Below are 20,164 nucleotides of genomic sequence, written 5' to 3' on the forward strand. Positions count from 1 at the left end.
AACACAATAAAAGTGTTGTCAAATTATATAAAGTGTTGATGTGATATTGAAAAGTATGTAAAGAATACAACATATTGTTTCTGAAATAACATAGTAATACTTTTAAATTTTAACAATTTTTTATAAGTATATAATCAATTATGTGAGACATTTTCATTAAAAATAGAAGGCAACTCCCTGTACTAATTTTTGAAACTTTTCTGTAAGCCTAAAATTAGTTCAAAATTTAAAAATTAAGCACATTAAAAATTATACACCATCAACATCTTGCTTTCTCTGGAGAGATAAAAGAGGAGAGAAAGAGAAATGGTATTGAGAAAACTATATATTTTCAATAATAGCTATAAGTTTGTTCTTAAAAATATGAAGCATAATGTTAAGGTTTGTCAAGCCATATTCTTCTCTCTACTATTCTGAGTATCTAAAACATTTAATTTTTAATAAAGTAAATATAAATAAATAACTTTCAAGATAATCACTTTTAAATATTAAAATAGATACCTTTAGTAAATTAATTGGTCAAATCTCATAGATATGCATGTTTGGAATTTAAATTGGATTAGCAACCATATTGAATTACATGAAATTTGCTTCCTATCTGTCTTTCTTTTCTCTTATTTATAGACATTGACCTTTGTTTAATCTCCAGCTCGATACTGTCAACAAATTAAAATGAGATATAATTCTCATGTTTGTAATTAGGATTCAAACTTGTAAATAATAGCTTTATAATATTTTTAGATTGCTTTTTCAAGACTCCTGGTAGCAATACTTCACTTTTAAGTTATAATTATATTTCATTGGAAATGTCTTTCTCTCTTCTTTACAAGGGCTATTTCCTTATTTTTTAGGAGTGTTTCAAAACATGTTTGATTATGTTGGTTTTTTTTTTTTTTTTTTTACTTAAAAAGGTTAAGAAGTCAGCTTTTAGAATGCATATATTTTTAATTTGCTTATAGAATGCAGACATTCATTCTCAAAATGTAAAAATTTTAGATTTTTAAGTTTCAGTTTTCATAAAACAGAAAAGGATACTTTTATCATCTACATTTATTAGCTAAATCAATTTTAAGATTGAGATAATTACAACTATTGAAAAGGTCTAATGGAGCATTGTTTCATTATTTGTTGCTAAGATAGAAAAGGGGGAAAAATAAAAAATGTAAGTTGTTTATAGGGAGTAAGCAAGATGGGAGGCATAGGTTAATTTTTATGGTCCAAAGGAAGATAAAGGGTTACATAGTCATTGATTATGAAGAGTAGAAGTTGCTGTCAGTCATGATTAGTGAAAAGGACAAGAAAATATGAAATCTCCCCTTCATTTCGTTGCAAGCTATAAGTTAGTTTCAGTCTGGCTCCCATGAATTCAAAATTTTCTAAGTCTGTCTCAAAAGATGTCCTGTGGTAGATGTAGGGGAAGAAAAATGACTTCCTCTATTATCTTAGCTTCTGTGACTGGGATCTGTGAATTAAACGGACAAAAGAAAAGTTAATAAGAGAAAAAGCATACAAATTTTATTTGATGTTAATTTTTGCATGTACAAGGAGTCATTCATTGAAAAGAAGTGAAGACCTGGAGTAAAGCCCTGAAGAAGAAATTAGACCTGGAAGAGTTATATGCCCTTTTAACAAAGCATGAGAAGTTGTGGAGACCTCACTAGGCAAAGAAAAGGGCTTGGGGATTTTACAGGCTTTAAATTATGGGAAGATAAATACATGCTGTAAATTAATCAAAGACAGTGGTTATTTTTGTAAGATTTTGTTTATGTGGATTCATCTTGGTGTGTGCTTTCTTCTTCTCTGGTGATAAAGGTTTTCCTTTCAGGACTGAGAGAGGGGGACACCTTCATAAAGGGAAATTTATGCTCTGCTATTCCTTAGATGGATGAGCTTTTCCTATGTCGTTTCTCAATTGCTTTCAACTCAGAATAATCCTATGCCAATGAGGCATATTTTGGGATTGCATATTTCTATATTGAGAATTATAATTATAACTAGACAGGAAGCTGAAAAATTTTCTGCATAGGTGTTCAGGCTTGGGAGATTGCCCCAATACATCGTATTAGAAGATCTAACCAGGTTTCTGTTTGCAGAATCAGAAAGTGCTGAGTTATGTCCTTGTGAAAGACAGTTATAGCCAATGTTTGTTATTAAACTTGAACTTTACTAGAAACCTGTGGTTGGCTCTGAAATTATTGTAGTTAGTGAGACTGATTAAGAATGGAAAGAAGGAAGGATGGATAGGAGACAGGAAAACTGACACACCCATCACAAGATAGAGATGCTGGGTGGACTTGGGGATAGTAATTTGAATAGGAATTAGCATAACAATATTAATTGACTGCCAAGTAAGATCTGTATAGGTCAGGGAGGCTGGGAATACTGAGTTCCTAATTCTTGACCAGAGTTATTTCTGTTGTTAAAAGAAAAACTTTATCTGAATTAATTTTAAAGGAGTTTAATTGAGCAATGAACAATTCACAAATTGGGCAGCCCACAGAATCACAGCAGATTCAAAGAGACTCCAGCACAGTGGCATGGTGGAAGATTTATAGACAAAAAAAGGAAAATGACATGCTGAAATTGGAAGTGAGGTACAGAATAACTGCACTGATTACAGGTTGGTCTTTGCCTTATTTGAACACCGTTTGAACACTCAGGAGTGTATGAATGGTTGAAATATGGCCACTGGGATTGGACAAGACTCAGCTATTGTTACAGGTGCATACCCCTAAATAAGGTTTTTAATCTTCTCTACCTATTAAGTTAGGTTGCAGTTCATTCACAGGGACTCAAATATAGAAGTACGAAGTCCTTTTCACACCATATTTAGTTTGCTTTAATACTTTACTGAATATCAATTTCAATTTAATTACATTTATATTTTTAAATTCATAGCCTAAGGCTTCAAAGGTTAGTTGATATCAATTACCTTTGGTTGCAAAACAAACCATTCCAGAATTTAGTAACTTAAAATAACTGCTTATTTATTTTACTGTTTATGGGCTAGCTATGTAATTCTTCTGGTCTGTGTTAGCTCTTCAATTTCTGTAACCAGCTGGTGGGTCAGATGATGACTGGATGATCCAGGGTGGCCTCTCTCATATGCCTGGCAGTTGGCAGACTATATGCTGAGTAACTAGGCCACAAGTCTGTAATTATCCAGTAGGGTACCTTGGGATGTTCTCAGGGTTCCACATGAGCGCTGGCCCAATATGTGAAGATATTTTATAAGTCTCTACTTGCACAGCAATTGCTAATGTGTCATTGGTCATGGAAAGTCACATGGCCATGTCCAGATTCAAGGGATAGAGAAACAGACTCACTTACTGATTGGGAGGAGCTGAAAATGGGCTGCAAACATATATAGAGGGGAAGAATGTGTAGCTTCTGCAATCCGTGCAGTAGATAGGTTATTATTATCCTATTTTCAGAAGCTCCTAAATAATACATTAAATTTTGGCCTTGCTTTTAAAAATCATTTTCTTTTTTTGTTTTATCTGTTATGTTTCTTGAAAATCAGTAGTAGATTATGATAATCATATCTGGTTTATCCATGAGCTATAAATTAATTTATATGTGATGGTGAAGCAATAAAATGAGATAAGAAATGATTATTTAATAGGGAAAAGAAATAACAAATTTATGAAAATTATGAAACTTTGTCTAAACATAATTGACTTTTTAAGATTTTTATAAATTAGAATATGCAATATATAGTTCTGGACTTTACTGACATAGATGTAATGGCATTAGGTTGATTCTGTTACCTTCAAGAGTAGAACTGTTTAAACATGTAGCTCAAATAATGCTGATTTTATTTCTCATAAGTGTGTCATGATTAGTTGTTATGAAGCCACTTTAATAACCCATGCTTTTGTGTAAAAAAAATTTGGCTGAATTTTTTTTGTAGTTTTGACTTGAATGCAGTAAGTTGTAAGTGACAATAAGGGGGAAAATATCTTGATGTAGTGTTAGATGCAGCATTTTTCATAGGAAATAATAAAAGAAAGTATACATGTTAGAACTTTCCTTTTGAGAGATTTGTGGCAAGAAATCAGCAGATAAAATCAATGCACTGTGAATTATAAATAGGTCTTTGAGGGGCTGGATGATTAATTCGGAATGTCTAAGAAAGCAGTAGAGCACCTATGGAAATAAGCAAGTATACAGGTCAATTCAAGGTTCCCCTTTAAAAGTGATTATAACTTGCAGGGATGAAGTTACCTGTTATTATTTGAAAAGGCAAAATAATTTAATTTATATACCTACTAAAATGTATATGAAAATCTTGGGTTTTTAGACTTATATGCAAGAATAAACATAGTTTACCAGAAATAAAGAAATTTTATTTACATATTCAATCTACTATTGTTAGCTTTTCAGTATATCTGGTTCAAAATAGAGAGAGAGAGAGAAAGAGAGAGAGAGAGAGAATATTAAAATAACTTGTACTAAAAAAAAACATATGGATATAAGTTTCCCAGGACAGAAATCCATTTGCAGATTTTTTTCTTAGTTGAGTTTTAATTACATAGCTTTAAGAGTGACATAATTACAAATGAGATTATATACCAAATCTTTTCCCAGTTAGCCTTATTTACAACACCTAGTATAGCATAGTATGTGGTTTAGATTGTCATTCTTGCCATATTCAATTGAATACTTTTGGTTGTCTAAACCTTATTAACATTTTAAGATTTTTATAAAGTAGAGTTTGAAATGTATAGTTCTGCACTTTACTGACATGTAAAAGCATGTCAGGGACTTGTAGCGAGTGAAAGCTGTGTTATCCACTACCCACCTGTAGCTACATCCCATGATCCCTTTTCATTTCCTTGGACAATTTAAACCCAGTTGTCGTTCTTCTGCTTTTCCTCTTCTCTCCGAAATCTTTCTGATGATTTATTTATATTGATGCCTTAGTTCATTTCTCAGTCTTCCCCAAATTTTCAGTACACCTTTTGACTCTATTGTTCTTTGTTTTACGTTCCACTACAGTTGAAATTAAGCCTGGATCTCATCACTCTTTGTCACTAATCCACCCGAAATCCTTGAATTTAGTGTTCCTTCTCTTTGAAGAAAACCTGTTTGTATCACATCTGGCCCACTCTATCATATCAATGAGCCTGCTATTTTTTTTACCTGCACCCTGTAATTATTATTCTGAATTTCTCACATCACATTTCATTTAATTCTGTGATGACCACGTTCAGTTTTTTAAATACCAAAGATAAGATATTTAATGCTGTTCTTACCACTTTCCTACAGTATAAAATGTTACTTTCTATGTTTCCTGTTTCTGACTATCCATATGCTGTTCCTGAAGAATCTTTCTACTGATGGGCATATTTTTCTTCTTAGAGAGCTCCATCAATATAATGATTTATACTGAGATCTTCATTATTTACTATTTCAATAAGTTCAGGTTTCCTAATTTATCTCCTCACAAATAGACCAGTGTGAAATCTCTAGACATTTATGAAACATTCCTATTGTATATGTTAATGTCAACTCACAAGTTACATACTGAAGTCATTTTCCCACCTCAAGTTGGAACCCCTGCTATTTTCAGTAATAAAATTATTACTTTTCTTCCCCATCAGGATCCAACCTCACTATTATTGTTGTTGTTATAATAATTATTGTTATTTTAAATTTTTATTTTTCTCTCTCTTCCCCTGTATCCCCTGAGCCATTTATTCACTAAGTACTTTTCTTATCCATCGTCACCATTATAGGCCAGATTTTTGTTCATTTATTACTGAATGATTGCTAGCCTTCTATTTGCTTTCCCTGCCTTGAGTTTCTAGAGGTTTCTATATATCACAAACAACACTTTCATTGAGTTACTTCCTAAAACACTGATTTCTATTTTCTGCATCTCAAATTATAAAGCATATACCTCCTCTTCAGGTTTTAAGTAATATCAAAGTAGTTGATCCTTCTCACCACAAATCTCTCTCCTATGTTAAATCCACCCTGTCCTCTAGTCTTATTCACATCCTTTTTATATTAAAAACATACTATATTCTTTCTTAACCATATGTTTACTCCTGTAGCTGATCTTGAATGGAAAGGATTTTATGGCCTTCCCAGTGGTCTATATTTTGGAGCCTCTGTAAAATTTAGTTCAAACTATTTAACACCATGAAACTCAATCTTTCCTAGCACTGCAGCCCACAGTGATGTCCTTCTTTTCAAACCATTCAGAACTTGTCATGTGTGCTGAATATCTTTATCACTTCCTTATTTACTACCTACTGCATGCTTGTTTTTTGTTTCATTTTTATCTTTAAGATCTCCCCAAAGATATCTCAAGTGGTTCTAGACAGGGTCCATTGGATATACTTTTTTTTATATCCCTTCTAATCAAAAATAGAAGTTGTCACTTAGTAGATAATTTTAAAAATAATTTCATTATGAATTCACTATGTGACAGCTATATAATTAGGTTGTTAGGGAACTTTTCTTAAAGCTCCATTTGCAGAGTAAATGCAATTCTTTGACTTGCATTCTTTATTTGGTTGGACAGAGCTGTTCACTAAGGGAGGGAATATGAACCTCTGTGAGAAAGTTTTAACTACAGAATATTGATTAAAAGCAATAATTCTAGATTCAGGATCTCTCTCTAGATTCAACCCAGCCTCTCTTCTCCTGTTCACCCAGTTACAAGCTGTGTCTGTGGGTAAATTATTCAACTTCTCTTTGCCTCAGTTTTTCCTTTCAGAAATAAGGATTATGTTAATAGCAATATCAGAAGCGTGATAAGACTCAAGTTAAAAAATGCTGGTTAGAGCAATGCCCAGGACTTAGAAATAAATTGGTATAAACAATTTTGAGTCTTTATCTTTACTGATCCATTTTCTGAAAGCTATTCATAACTATAAATTAATGGAATCTAGCCAGCATGTAAAATGACCACCATAGCATACAAAGATTTTGAAGAACAGATGTACTTGCTGTCTTCAAACTTACAAATACTGTAATGAAGAAAGTAGAGGGGCCTTCTCCTTAGGGAAATGAGAAGGACTTAGGACTCCAGAGTTCTTCACTCATCTCACAGTGTTTCTTGAACATTTGCATATGACTGATACTTGCTATGGACACTATAGAAAATTTTTAAAAGATTACATGACAGAAGCGATGCATGCTTTAACAATAGAATATGCATGTATGAGTAGCAAAAGTAAGGGGGTGAAGAAAAGACAATAGAAAGGGTTATATTCAAGATGAGAGAATATATTCCTATTGTTAGAAGCATTCGATTTTCCGAAGATCCGAACACTTATCTGTCTCCAACCCCTTGCATCTTGGGGCCAGATTATAACTTAACTTAGCTAGCATGCCAATACAGAGACAATCAGAGCCTACAAATTAAAAATAAAAAAGGGATGTTAGTAAATAAGTATGTATCAGAAATGCAAGAATGTCTGTATCATGTAATAAAGCAATTTTAATAAGTTTCTTTTGCCTCATCTCTTTTGAACCTGCAGGATAATAGAAATGTATATGTGTATGTGTAGAATGATAGCTAAGAACAAAATTTATCTGTAATCTATAAATATCTGAAAATGGCAAAAACTTTATAGAGTGTAAAGTTATCTATTTTTGTTATATTCACAAAACTGATTTGGATGGACTAGACATTGTGAGATGAATTGGCAAAGCAGGTCATTTGATGGTATCCTACATGCTTAGAATGGCAGAAGTACTTAGGTCTGGAACAGCAAATATCTGTGAAAATGCCTGTTGGTTGTACTAATTAGTCTCATAAATAATACAGAGAAATGAGATTAATTTAGTCACCATTTGAAAGACATCTATATTAACCATCCTTCTCTGCCAGTGTTAGAAAACAGAGTTCAATGAGACAATGAACATTTGTTTCAAAATTAATAAAAAAGAAACAATTTTCTAAGTAATTTTTCACCAGGATGGCATGAGTCATGTATTTGTACATAGAAACCACATTCAGTAATTGATTAAATACCTCTTATGTGGCATGAGACATTTACTTATAACTTATTTTATAGATTCCATATTTTTTTCTAATTTATCTCTATTCATATCATTAAAATATATATTCAGAATGCAAGGGAGAAAATTTGAAAAGTAGCAATATTTTAGATTGATACTGGTATGTATTTGGTTGGTGCAAAAGTAATTGCGGGCTTTGCCATAGAAAGTAATGGCATGTCATGTGGCCCACAACGTCCAGGGCGCTGAGCTGCCAGCAGCCAGGCATGGACCTTCAGGCTGCCAGGTCCCAGGAGCAGGGGGCTGCGGAGCAGTCTGGGGGCCCGCCGCTGCCAAGCGCACAGAAAGCACTGCGCAGCCCAGAGGCTGGCTTTGCTGCAGCTGACCACTCCGGTCAGGAGAGAGACTCAGAAGGCTATGTATTGAATAGCAGTTGGAGCACAGAGCGTCCTAATGATAGTCCAGCCCGGGGTGAGGGGACCCATTCTGAAAAGGAAGGGTTTGCTGTGGATGAAGAGGACTCTGATGGAGAACTGAATCCCTGGGAGCTGTCAGAGGGAACAAACTGTCCACCCAAGGAACAGCCTGGCAATCTTTTTAATGAGGACTGGGACTTGAAGTTGAAAGGAGATCAAGGGAATCTATGTGATGCTGACGACATCCAGGAGATCATTTCTCAAGATCTCAGACCTTGAGTCAGCTGTGCCCCACAAGAAGACATGATCTATGGCTCCAGCTGGTACCATCCACCTCCACTGAGAGCCCATTATTCCAAGATGGCCTTTGAAACAGGACAGTTTGATGATGCTGAAGATCGAGTGTGGAGCTTTCTGCCTTGTGTGTGGGCAGATCTCCAGATCGACATCTCTTTTTCTGTCTTGGAGGTAAAAAGTCGTATCTGAGAAAACATTTCCAGGGATCCCTAGTCTGGGATACACAGACCAGTGTTCAATAAGGCCCCATTGTTATCTCCAGTCTGTTGTTGCTCTTAATGGACTCCTCCTTGGAATGTGTGTGTGTTTGTGTCTGTGACAAGAGGAGTTGTGTACTTTGTAAATAAAGATTAAAAAAGAAGAAGAAGAAAAATAATGGCAAAACCTGCAATTACTTTTGCATCAACCAAAACTGCCATTCTGAGTAGTATTCATGGCAAAACGTTTATTTATTTAAACTACAGAAAGTTTAAAACAAGGGCTAAGTTTTCTACATGTACTCTAATGAGGGGTTTTCTTTCTATGTAATTTGCATACATGAGATACACAGATTGAGATATAAGGGAGGATCATGCTCATATTTTCTGAAATGTATATCTGAAGTAAACCATTTTAAATCAGATTTATGACACATCTACTCTGCTAAACAATTGCAGTCTACCAGATGGGCCATTCTGTTTTTTGCCTGAGGTTAAACATTGGATGTATTTTCTCCTTGACTCCATTTCACTTGGTTCACATTCTATACTTCAGGTTCAGTTTAGCTCTTTCTTTCACCCACAGGATGTGCACACACACACACACATACACACACACACACACACATGCATGTCTCAATCTAGAGAAAAGTGTGTACAAATGGAATGTACAAAGTAGTAGAAAAAATCTCAACAGCAGCAGAAATAACCATGAGTTAGTGTAATACCAGTGTGATATGAGTACAAACAGAATTTTGCAGGCATTCATAGTAAAGTGAAATCTCCTCCAGCCAGGATGATGATGTCCTTGTTCCCATACTAGCATAGTCTGTTCTGCTGCTTGTTCTCGAGGTCCAATAATGAGATGCAGACTGACTGCAAAAAGGAAAGAGTTTATTTCTGCAATCAGCAAGAAGGTTGGGGTAACTCACCGGACCCAACTCAAAGTTAGAAGTTTTTCTCCAGTGCACATATACATTTAAAGCTCCATGTCTACATGTGAGAGTGTGCCTACCAGCAGGAGTGTTTGATTTAATCTCTGTCTAATATTTAACTAGGGTCTGGGGTCTGGAAAGCTTTCTCTAGAGCCTTGGAAAGTTTCTTAAGTGGACCCTGGAAGGAGGTGTATGTGTAAGAATGGTTTTATTATTGGATGAGACCTGGGGTGTCCAATCTTTTGGTTTCCCTGGGTCATGTTGGAAGAACTGTCTTCAGCCATACATAAAATCTACTAATGCTGATAGCTGTTGAGTTAAAAAATAATTTTAAAAAAAATCACAAGAAAACCTCACAAAAAGTTTACTAATTTGTGTTGGGCTGCATTCAAAGCCACCCTGGGCCTCATGTGTCCATAGGCCGAGTGTTGGACAAGCTTGCTTTAGGGCCTGAGAAAACTCAGGTGGGATTGTAATGGGTTTGATTCCACTTTCCAGCTCTTATACTCAGGCACCAGTTTTCTCAGTTCTTTAATGTTTGTGTATTTATCAGATTTATAGTGAGGGGCTAGTTGAAACTGACTGCTCTGGCTGCTGATGGAAACCTGACCTGCCACTTCTGACAAAGTTCCAGTACAGAAGGGTTGATTTAATTTTTTTCTTGATTCTCAAAACACTAATTGTACTAATTACGTTTTAACTTCACTCTCTACTTATTTGTAAAAAACAATGACTGTTAGTATCTAAACATACGTCACTAGTTTATTAATATGCAACATTAGTTCATTTAAATTTAAGCCTAAAGATGTCAAGAAGAGGAAAGTATAAAACTTGCTCTAAAAATAATTCTACTTTTGCATTGACCAGACAGATAAACAGAAAACAAACAAACAAAAATATTTGTTATGACCTGAATTGTGATCCCCTAAATTCATATGTTGAAGTTCTAGTTCTCAGTACCTCGGCACGTGGGTGTATGTGGAAATAGGGCCTTTAGCAAGATAATTGAGGCAAAATGAGGTCATAATGGGTGGATTCGAATCTAATATGACTAGTGTCCTTATAATAGGAGGAAATTAGGACATAGGCAAGAGAGAACAAAGGAGAAACCTGTGAGGACACAAGAAGGCAGTCTTCTGCAAGCAAAAGAGAGAGGCCTGTGGTGGCTCATGCCTGTAATTCCAGCTCTTTGGGAGGCTGAGGAGGGTGTATCACCTGAGGTCAGGAGTCCAAGACTAGCCTGGCCACCATGGTGAAACCCCATTTCTACAAAAATACAAAAATTACCTGGGCATGATGGTGGGTGCCTGTAATCTCAGCTAATCAGGAGGTTGAGGTGGGAGAATTGCTTGAACCTGGGAGATGAAGGTTGCAGTGAGCCGAGATTGTTCCATTGCACTCCAGCCTGCCTGGGCAACAGAGAGAGACTTCCTTTCAAAAAAAAAAAAAAAAAAAAGAAAGAAAGAAAAAAAAAAAGATAGTGAGGCCTCTACTTGCCAATGCCTTGGTTTTAGACTTGCAGCCTTCAGAACTTTAAGAAACTACATTTCTGTTGTTTAAGCAACCCCATCACTGTTTTGTTATGGCTTTCCTAGCAAACTAATCCAATATTCAAAGGCAGGGACCAGTGAATTATTTTTGGAGGAAAATATGTAGATTGAATTGGTATTAGTTACATGTAGAATACCTCCATTTGCTTACTTAAGGGGGAAGAAATGCCTTGTCCAGTCTTTAATACTAATATGTTCTGAGGTTTTAAAAGCCTTAAAATCTATTCTGATTTTGAATGTCTCATACATAAGAAATAAACACTACAACCCAAATATGGAATTTAGGAACATGAATCCTTCTAACAAATATCTCCTAAAATTACACGTACGTTTTACTAGCTTCTTATTTCAAAGGAAAGATACTTTATGAGAGAAAAAGCATATAAACACGCAGATCTACATATATAATCCCACAATTTCCTTCATTATCATATTGAAACTCCTTCCATACCTGTCCACACCATTTTTAATGAATGTCTTTTTATTTCTTATAGGGAAAAAAATAGAAGTATTCAGTAAATTTCTTAGTTTGACTCAAGTCCACTTGGAAAATTCATTGAATTCGTTGGAGTATGGTGATTAAGAATCTAGACTCTAAAATCATATTCTTGGGTTCAAATTGTGGCTCTGCTTTTGACTATTTGTGTGACCTCCTCTGCAAATTATTAAGTGCTACATTTCCTAGTATTCTTACTGTGAAGTGGGGTAATATTACCTTTCACAACGTAGCAAGTGCACAAAACAGTGCCACTCATCCTCCCTCACGTGTGTATGTGTGTTCAATTAATGTTGCCTTTTTTTTTGAGACAGAGTGTTGCTTTTGTTGCTAAGGGTGGAGTGCAATGGCACAATCTCAGCTCACTGCAACCTCCACTTCCCGGGTTCTAGCGATTCTCTTGCCTCAGCCTCATGAGTAGCTGGGATTACAGGCATCTACCACCATGCCCAGCTAATTTTTTGTATTTTTAGTAAGGATAGGGTTTTACCATGTTGACCAGGCTAGTCTCAAATTCCTGACCTCAGGTGTTCCACCCACCTTGGCCTCCCAAAGTTCTGGGATTACAGGCATGAGGCACAGTGCCCAGCCTAATGTTGGCGATTACCTTTGTGTACACCCATTTTCATCTACTTCCATCTTTTCATTGTTGAAAAAGTGTCCTTTCAAATCTAAATCTTATTCCTATGCTGTTGATACCATTGTGTATGTTTCTTTCTCTCTCTCTGTCCAGTAAGTCTCCTACTACAAAAATGCTCATTTCTTCTCTGTACTAAAAAATATACCTATAAACAAATTTCTCTCTTTCCTGGATCCCATTGTCCTCTCCACCTTTCCTTTTGCCACCAAGTTTTTTGAACAAGTGATCTATACCCACTGACTCTGTTCACTCCTTAAATATTTGCAATCTTTTCTGAACTTCCTTGTTGCTCTGATATCAGACTCAGAAGACTCTGGTTGACAAAGACAGTGACCTCATTTCTGTTGAAATTGTTGACTACTCTCTACTTTTGAAAACATATTTCTCCTTGCAATCCTCTGACACAGTTTCATCTGATTTTCTTCCTGGTTCTCAGATTACTCTTGTATAAATGTCATTGCCAATCTCTCTCTATTGACAAGGCTGCTTTTCTTCACTAAGAAGTGGCAATATTGTATGACTGTATTCTATTTACCAAAAATGAATTGTGATGATTGTTCATTTGTTTTTGGCACATTGATATTTTGATATGAATAACATGTTTTGGAAAAACTATAGAGTTAAAATGTTTCCCTGCATCTCTATTGTTTATTATAGTATTTGGCAGATAGTAGGTGCACAATAAATATTTGGTACGTAGTTTGACTTTTTATTTTCCCCTGTGGCCTTTCACATCTTAAAATCTTTATAAGCAAAAAGAAATGTCCTATAATACAAGAAAGAAGGTCATTTATTGATGAATATCTGGAACTGTAAGTTAAATAAATAGAAATCTATCTATACTTTTTAAATAGTATTAGCTAGAATTATATTTAAGAATCCAAATCTCATATACGTAAGAGTAAATTTCTCCTGTTCTTAATCTGAAATGCCAGTGTCTATTTAAATTCAAAAAAGTCAAACTTGTAATGAAACCAGCAAACCTATTTTATAAAAGGAAATTATCGAAATGCCTACCTTTATGATTGCATGCCTTGCAGTCTTATGGGAGAATCTGTTGGAAGGCAATAAAAAATCATTAATGTGGTGATATTTGAAAAAAAAGTATTCTAAAGCATGAGGTTTAAATTTATGAATCAACAGTCAGATTTTAACAGCAGGATTATCCAAGAAATATCTCTTATTTTTAAAGCATGTGGTTTTGAAACCTATGGATTGAAGGTATTTTTTCCTGTATTAATAAGAAAAATATGCATTATTTTCTTATTTATCTTACCCACGGCATATTTATTAAATAATTACATGCTGTAGGAAGCAAACTGTATTTCTACACTTTTGCCTGACATAAATTAGCTATAGCTATAGTAGGTAAAGAAAAATTTCTATACTTGTGAACTCTGGAATAACTCCTATCCAGGAATGTTCCAATAACACTGGCTATTGTTTATATGAAAATGAGTCCTTAGTTTTAAGTTTAATAGAGTTTTTTTATCAAAAGCCTTTTAAATATATTGTATTAATTCTAAATTTCCTCATGACATTTTTCACAGCTTGACATAAAAAGATCAGTTTCTCTGTATTTTTTTCTTAAATCAATCAAACTAACTTGTATCAGAGTCAATGAGACATTTAAGTAGCAATGGATAATCAGAGCAGAATACATCCTCATGTTTACCTAATTTTAAGTAACTTTTTAGGCAATTATAATATATGTACATATATGTGTGTATATATATGCACACACACATACGCATCTATCTATCTGTCAATATTACTTTATAGACACAGGGTCTTGCTCTGTTTCCCAGGCTGGAGTGTGGTGGTGCAATCATAGTGCACTGCAGCCTCAAACTCTTGGGCTTAAGCAGTTCTTTCTCCTCAGTTTCTTGAGTAGCTGGGACTATAGGAGGACCACCACACCAGCTATTAAAAAAAAAAAAAATTGTAGAGATGAAATCTCACTGTGTCACCCAGAGTAAAACATTTTGTTAAAATATGTGATAATTAAAGACCATTTGGTAACTTTCAGCACATTGAGATTTGTATAAAATAAATATAATTAAATTTGAAATGATATATCTTAATCAAATGTACTTTATGGAGGCAGTGCTTATTTTTAATTTTTAGTCACATTTTAGTTGAATTATTCACTTATTCTTTTTGGCATAAATTAACTTAAAATGCATGTTTGGCAAATGAGTACAACTTTACTATTAGCACTCTACTATTCTAAGTGCGCTGGTTGGTTTTATATGTCAACTTGACTAGTCTTTAGTCAGTTATTCAATAAAACACTAACCTAAATAGTGCTGCAAAAGTATTTGTAGATGTGATCAAGTCTACAATCAGGTGACTTTAAATAAGGGAAATTGTCCTGGATTAGATAATTTGGATGGGCTCAATGGTATTACAAGGTTCTTATAACAAGGAGATGTAATAGTCAAAAGGCAGTGAGAAAAAGTGACGTGATGATAAAAGCAGAGATTAGAATTAAGTGACCACAAGCCAAATAATATTATCAGCCTTTGGAAGCCATAAGATATAAAGAGCAGATTCTCCCCCAGAGTCTCTAGAAGGAAGCAGCTCTGGTGACATCTTGATTGTCAGACTGAACCTCTTAAACTGTGAGATGATTTGTGTTATATAAAACCACTAAGTAATTTGTTGCGGCAGCATCAAAAAACAAATAGAAATTTTATGTCCTGGAAGTGAGGTGTTGTAACAAATATCTATGAAAAGAGTGAAACTAATCAAAATATATAAAGAGGTTTATTCTGAGCCAAACACGAGTGACCATGGTCAGAGGCACAGTCTCAGGAGGTCCAGAGAACACGTGCCCAAGGTGGGTGGGTTACAGCATGGTTTTATACATTTTAGGGAGACATAAGGCATCAGTCAATACATGTGAAGCATACATTAGTTCAGTTGGGAAAGGCAAGGCAACTCAAACTGGGTAGTTATAGGTCATTGGTGGATTCAAATAATTTCTTATTGGCAATTTGTTGAAAGAGTTCAGTTATTATCTAATGATATAGAATCAATAAAAAGTAGAGTCTGGTTTAAGAAAAGGGCTTGTGGAGACCAAGGTCCTTATTGTGTAGATGGAGTTTCATAGGTGGCTACCCTTAGAGATAGTAGATTACAAATATATCCTATTCAGACCTTTAAAAGGAGCCTGATTCTCAGTAAAATGTCTTTGAGATTAGGAGGGCCTGAACAGAGAAAGAGCTAGTTGTTATTAGAGGTTTGCAGGGCCATTCCAAAATATGTAAAAGAAATATATTTCAGGCAGTGGTTCATCCCTGTAATCCTAGCACTGTGGGAGGCTGAGGCAGGTGGATCACCGGAGGTCAGGAGTTGAAGACCAGCCTAGCCAACATAGTGAAACCCCATGTTTACGAAAAATACAAAAAATTAGCCAGGCATGGTGGTGGGTGCCTGTATTCTCAGCTTCTTGGGAGGCTGGGACAGGAGAATCGCTTGGCCCCGGGAGGCAGAGGTTGCAGTGAGCCAAGATGGTCCCATTGCACTACAGCCTAGGTGGCAAGAGTGAAACTCCATCTAAGAAAGAAAGAAACAAAGAGAGAGAAAGAGAAAGAAAGAGAGAGAGAAAGAGAAAGAAAGAAAAAGAAAGAAAGAAGAAAGAAGGAGAAAGAAAGGAAGTAGAAAGAAAAAGAAAGAAAGAAAGAGAAAGAAAGAAAGAGGAAGGAAGGAAGAAAAAGAGAGAAAAATATATTTCAGGTAAAACATGTTGCCAGTTGGAGTTGGTATCTTATTGCTACAAAGAGTCTGTTCTGTCAGTCTTAGGTTCTCTGTTTTGATGTTACTGCTGGTCAGTTATGTCTAAACTCCAAAAGGGAGAGGGTATAATGAGGTATGAATGGACCCTCTCTTTCTATCATGGCCTGAATTAGTTTTTCAGGTTTCTTTGGAATTCCCTTGACCAAGATGGGAGTCCATTCCGTTGGTTGGCAGCTTAGAATTTTATTTTTGGTTTGCACAAATGCCTAAAAATCTGTAAATGGCTTTTAAATTGGGTACTGGGTAGAGGCTAGAAGAACTTTTAGGACTTGAATAGAATGTTTGTAGATATAAATGTTAAAATTCTTCTAATGGGGACTAAAAAGTGAAAAGCATGGTAGAACAAATTGTATTATCTCAGAGAATACTTAAATCATCATAAATAAACTTTGTTAGAAATATGAACATGAAGAATGCTGCTGATGAGGGCTCAGAGAGAAATGAATAGTATGTTATCGAAAACTAGAAAAAAGACGATTAAGCACATTAAAAATACTATGAAATAAATGTAATCAAATTTTAAATGACATAATTTAATCAAATGTACTTTATAGAGGCAATGCTTGTAATAGCTAAATTCATTTCTATCATTACACATAGAGTAGGAGTTGTAAGCAATTAACTTTGATATTTAACTTTGTACATTTCCAACAAGATGTTGATGTGTTTTGGTTTCCTTCTTTCTGTGTATAGTAAAATGAAGAAGTAAAAATATAGATTGAAGGAAGAATTGTTAAGCAAAAAGGGACGAGAACTTGATTATTTGGGAAATTCTCAATCTGTGCAGATTGCAAATGGCACTAAAATTAGAAGATTCCCTGTTAGGAAAGTGAATGGTTGGACAACTTTTTGTTAGAGCCTAAGAAGGAAGAAGAGCTGAAAGTATTCATTCACACAGAGAGCTCTTTGAAGTGATCAGTCATGTGACTTGTGGATCCTTTCTTCCATTTCAGCAGAAGCTAAAAGTAAGGATGGAATTATCTTGGAATTACCTGTATAGGGGCCTCTTGTTTAATGGTGCAAATTCCCATGACATACAAGAAGACCCACAAGGTTTTTGAGAACATTACAGCAGCAGAAACATTGCCAGTTTAGACAGTAAGAGAAATGGAGTGGAGGAAATAAAAGAAGGTTGTAAGACTCCTGGAGTTCTATAGGCAAGGAATAGGTTGGTAATTCTGTTTATCTGCAAATACTGAAAAAGGAAGAATGATTCAGAGGGAAGAATGAGAGATAGAGAAGGCTGAGATTTGAGCCACAGAGAATTTTTCCCAAGCTTTAACAATACATGTAGTTTACTCTGCTGGATTTCAAAATTGCTTGGAACTGGTGACACTTTTATTTTCTTTTTTCATTTTTTTTTTTTTTTAAATGGAGTCTCATTCTTTCACCCAGGCTGGAGTGCAATGGCGCAATCTTGGCACACTGCAACTCCTGCCTCCCAGGTTCCTATGCTGATCAGGCTAGTTTTGAACTCCTGACCTTGTGATCCACCTGCCTTGGCCTCCCCTAGTGCTGGGATTACAGGCGTGAGCCACTGTGCCTGGCCTGGTGACTTATTTTATCCTTCCATTTTCTCCATTTCTAAACAGAAATGTCTATAACTAGCATCCTATAATTGTCCCACATTGTATTTTGGGAACAGATAACTTATTTTCTAGTTTTACAGGTCCACAGATGGACAGGAATTTTGGACCAGGATAGATCATGCTCAGAATTTTAAACCTAGCTGATTTAGATGACAGAATTACAGATTTTTGAGTTTATGAGATTAGAAGAGATTTTGGACTTGAATTGATGCTATTAATGATTTGAAAGTTTTAAGGACCTTGGTATGGAATAAATTAATTTTGCACACTGAGCTGACATAAATCTTTGAGAGCCAGAGAGAACTGCATTAGGCCAAATGATGACTCCCAAAAGATACCCAGGTCCTGTCACTGGAACCTGTGAATTGTTACCTTACTTGATATAAGGGAATTTGCTGCTGTAATTAAGGATATTGAGATGGGAAAAACATCTTATATTATTTGAATAAACCCAACTTAATCACAAAAGTCCTTATAAAATAGAGCCAGAAAGATTAGAGATAGAGAGAAAAAATGTTAAGGATGAAAACAGATGTGGGAGTGAGGCAACTGAAGGTGGAGGAAAAGCCCAAGGAATGTGCATGGATAAGACGAGAAAACAGATTTTTTAAAATGAGCCCCCAAAAGAAATATGGGACTGCATATACCTTAGTTTTAGCCCAACAATACAGATTGCAGACTTCTGACCTTTATAATTATTAAATAATAAATGTATGTTATTTTAAGACACGAAAGGGGTGGTAATTTGTTATCACTGCAATAAGAAACAAATCCACCAATTTATAATTTTGTTTATAATTATAACATACTTTTATTAAAATCTGGCAGACCTGCTATATCATAGGCACCTGTTTAAAGCATTTTACTGATTTATTTATTTATGTTAATATCTAAATAACATGGCTACATTTTCAGTTCCTGAATCTTCAGCCTTAGTCATTATGTATTGACCTCAAATATTATTTATTGACTTCCCACCCCCATTTTCAATCCTCTTCTTATCCTAATATATCATGATTATATCAAGACACATATTCTGCACAAAAGTAATATTGGAATATTCCTTCACCATTATCCTAGGGATTCTCTTTGCCTTAATATATACTGTACCGCTCTTATATTTTTTTGTATCTTGATGTCTTATTTTTTAAAAAGATTAACTATAACATTAGTTCCTGAATTCAGAGAACCTATGTGTTACCCTTCAGGGAATAAATATCCAATCTTCTCTATCCAGGATCCGCTGCAGGGTCTAGCCTTATAAAACATAAAGAGGATCTGGGGATCTTGCTGCCTCCTAACTGGATCTTCCACCTATTCTTCTAGTTCTAGCATTTACATTATCTCTATTTCTATAAGTATCCATTACTTGTGAATTTATTAGGTTTGTGAAGTGGACTTTCCTCACCTTTATCTTACCATTTAGAGTTATGGAGGCTGTTAAATCGGTAACTACTTGACCACCTTTCTTTCTATCTTCTTTTGTCAATATTTTTTCCAATTTTCTTTGTGCTTTGGGCTCATGACTTTAAACACAAATTCTTTTAATGTAATTTTATTAATATTTTAGTTAAGTTTCAAGAAGGAATGGATATAAATGCAAACAGTGTTATACTCTTAATTTTAAGTCCCTTTGAATACATTTAACATAAATTGGATGCTTAGTATCTTCTTGTTTCTATGTTATACATTCTTCCATTTAAACATCTACCAGAGTCAGGTGGTATTATCAATTCCCATGGGAAAACATTCTTAGAGAGAATTGCCAAAGTCTGTGCCACTTCTCAGGTTTTGAGCCCAGACCCACATTTAGAGCAAATATTTTAACATTAAGTACTCTTTCTTTTATTTCTAAGACCAATGTATATTAAGATATTGTACTGTCTCTACAGGATTCAATGCAGGCAAAATATTTTAATTTTGTAATTGCTAAAAATTATCTAATTTAGGAAAACTATAGTAATAATATGAATTAATATGTGTGTGATTATCACTATCTATATGAGTGAAGTATTTTATAAGACATGGACAATTTGAAACCATCTAAACAATTTTTAGGACAAAACTTTAACTTTTAAACTCCAGCTCCTAAACTTATTTTATAATGTTACACCAATAATAAAGAATGAAAAGGAATCCCATACTACGTTGGCAAAAAACAGTTTATTCTGTATAAAAGCAAATTGTCAGTAAATAACAGTACATACTCCTTTGTTTCTAGCATATCTAGCACATGGTAGAAATTTCATGGTTACTTACTGAA

At 34.8% G+C, this 20,164-nt stretch overlaps 1 protein-coding gene and 1 pseudogene across 1 annotated transcript in view; both read left to right on the forward strand.

Annotated features, from left to right (window-relative positions):
* Window positions 1-20,164, forward strand: part of LRP1B (LDL receptor related protein 1B) — a 1,560,879-nt gene that overhangs the window by 1,134,765 nt on the left and 405,950 nt on the right. The gene's annotated exons all lie outside the window — the stretch shown is intronic.
* LOC105723635 (coordinator of PRMT5 and differentiation stimulator-like) lies at window positions 8,247-8,882 on the forward strand (annotated as a pseudogene).

The sequence above is a fragment of the Aotus nancymaae genome, unplaced genomic scaffold, assembly GCF_030222135.1.
Source record: "Aotus nancymaae isolate 86718 unplaced genomic scaffold, 86718_ANA_hifiasm-v0.15.2.pri h1tg000029l, whole genome shotgun sequence".
Classification (NCBI taxonomy): domain Eukaryota; kingdom Metazoa; phylum Chordata; class Mammalia; order Primates; family Aotidae; genus Aotus; species Aotus nancymaae.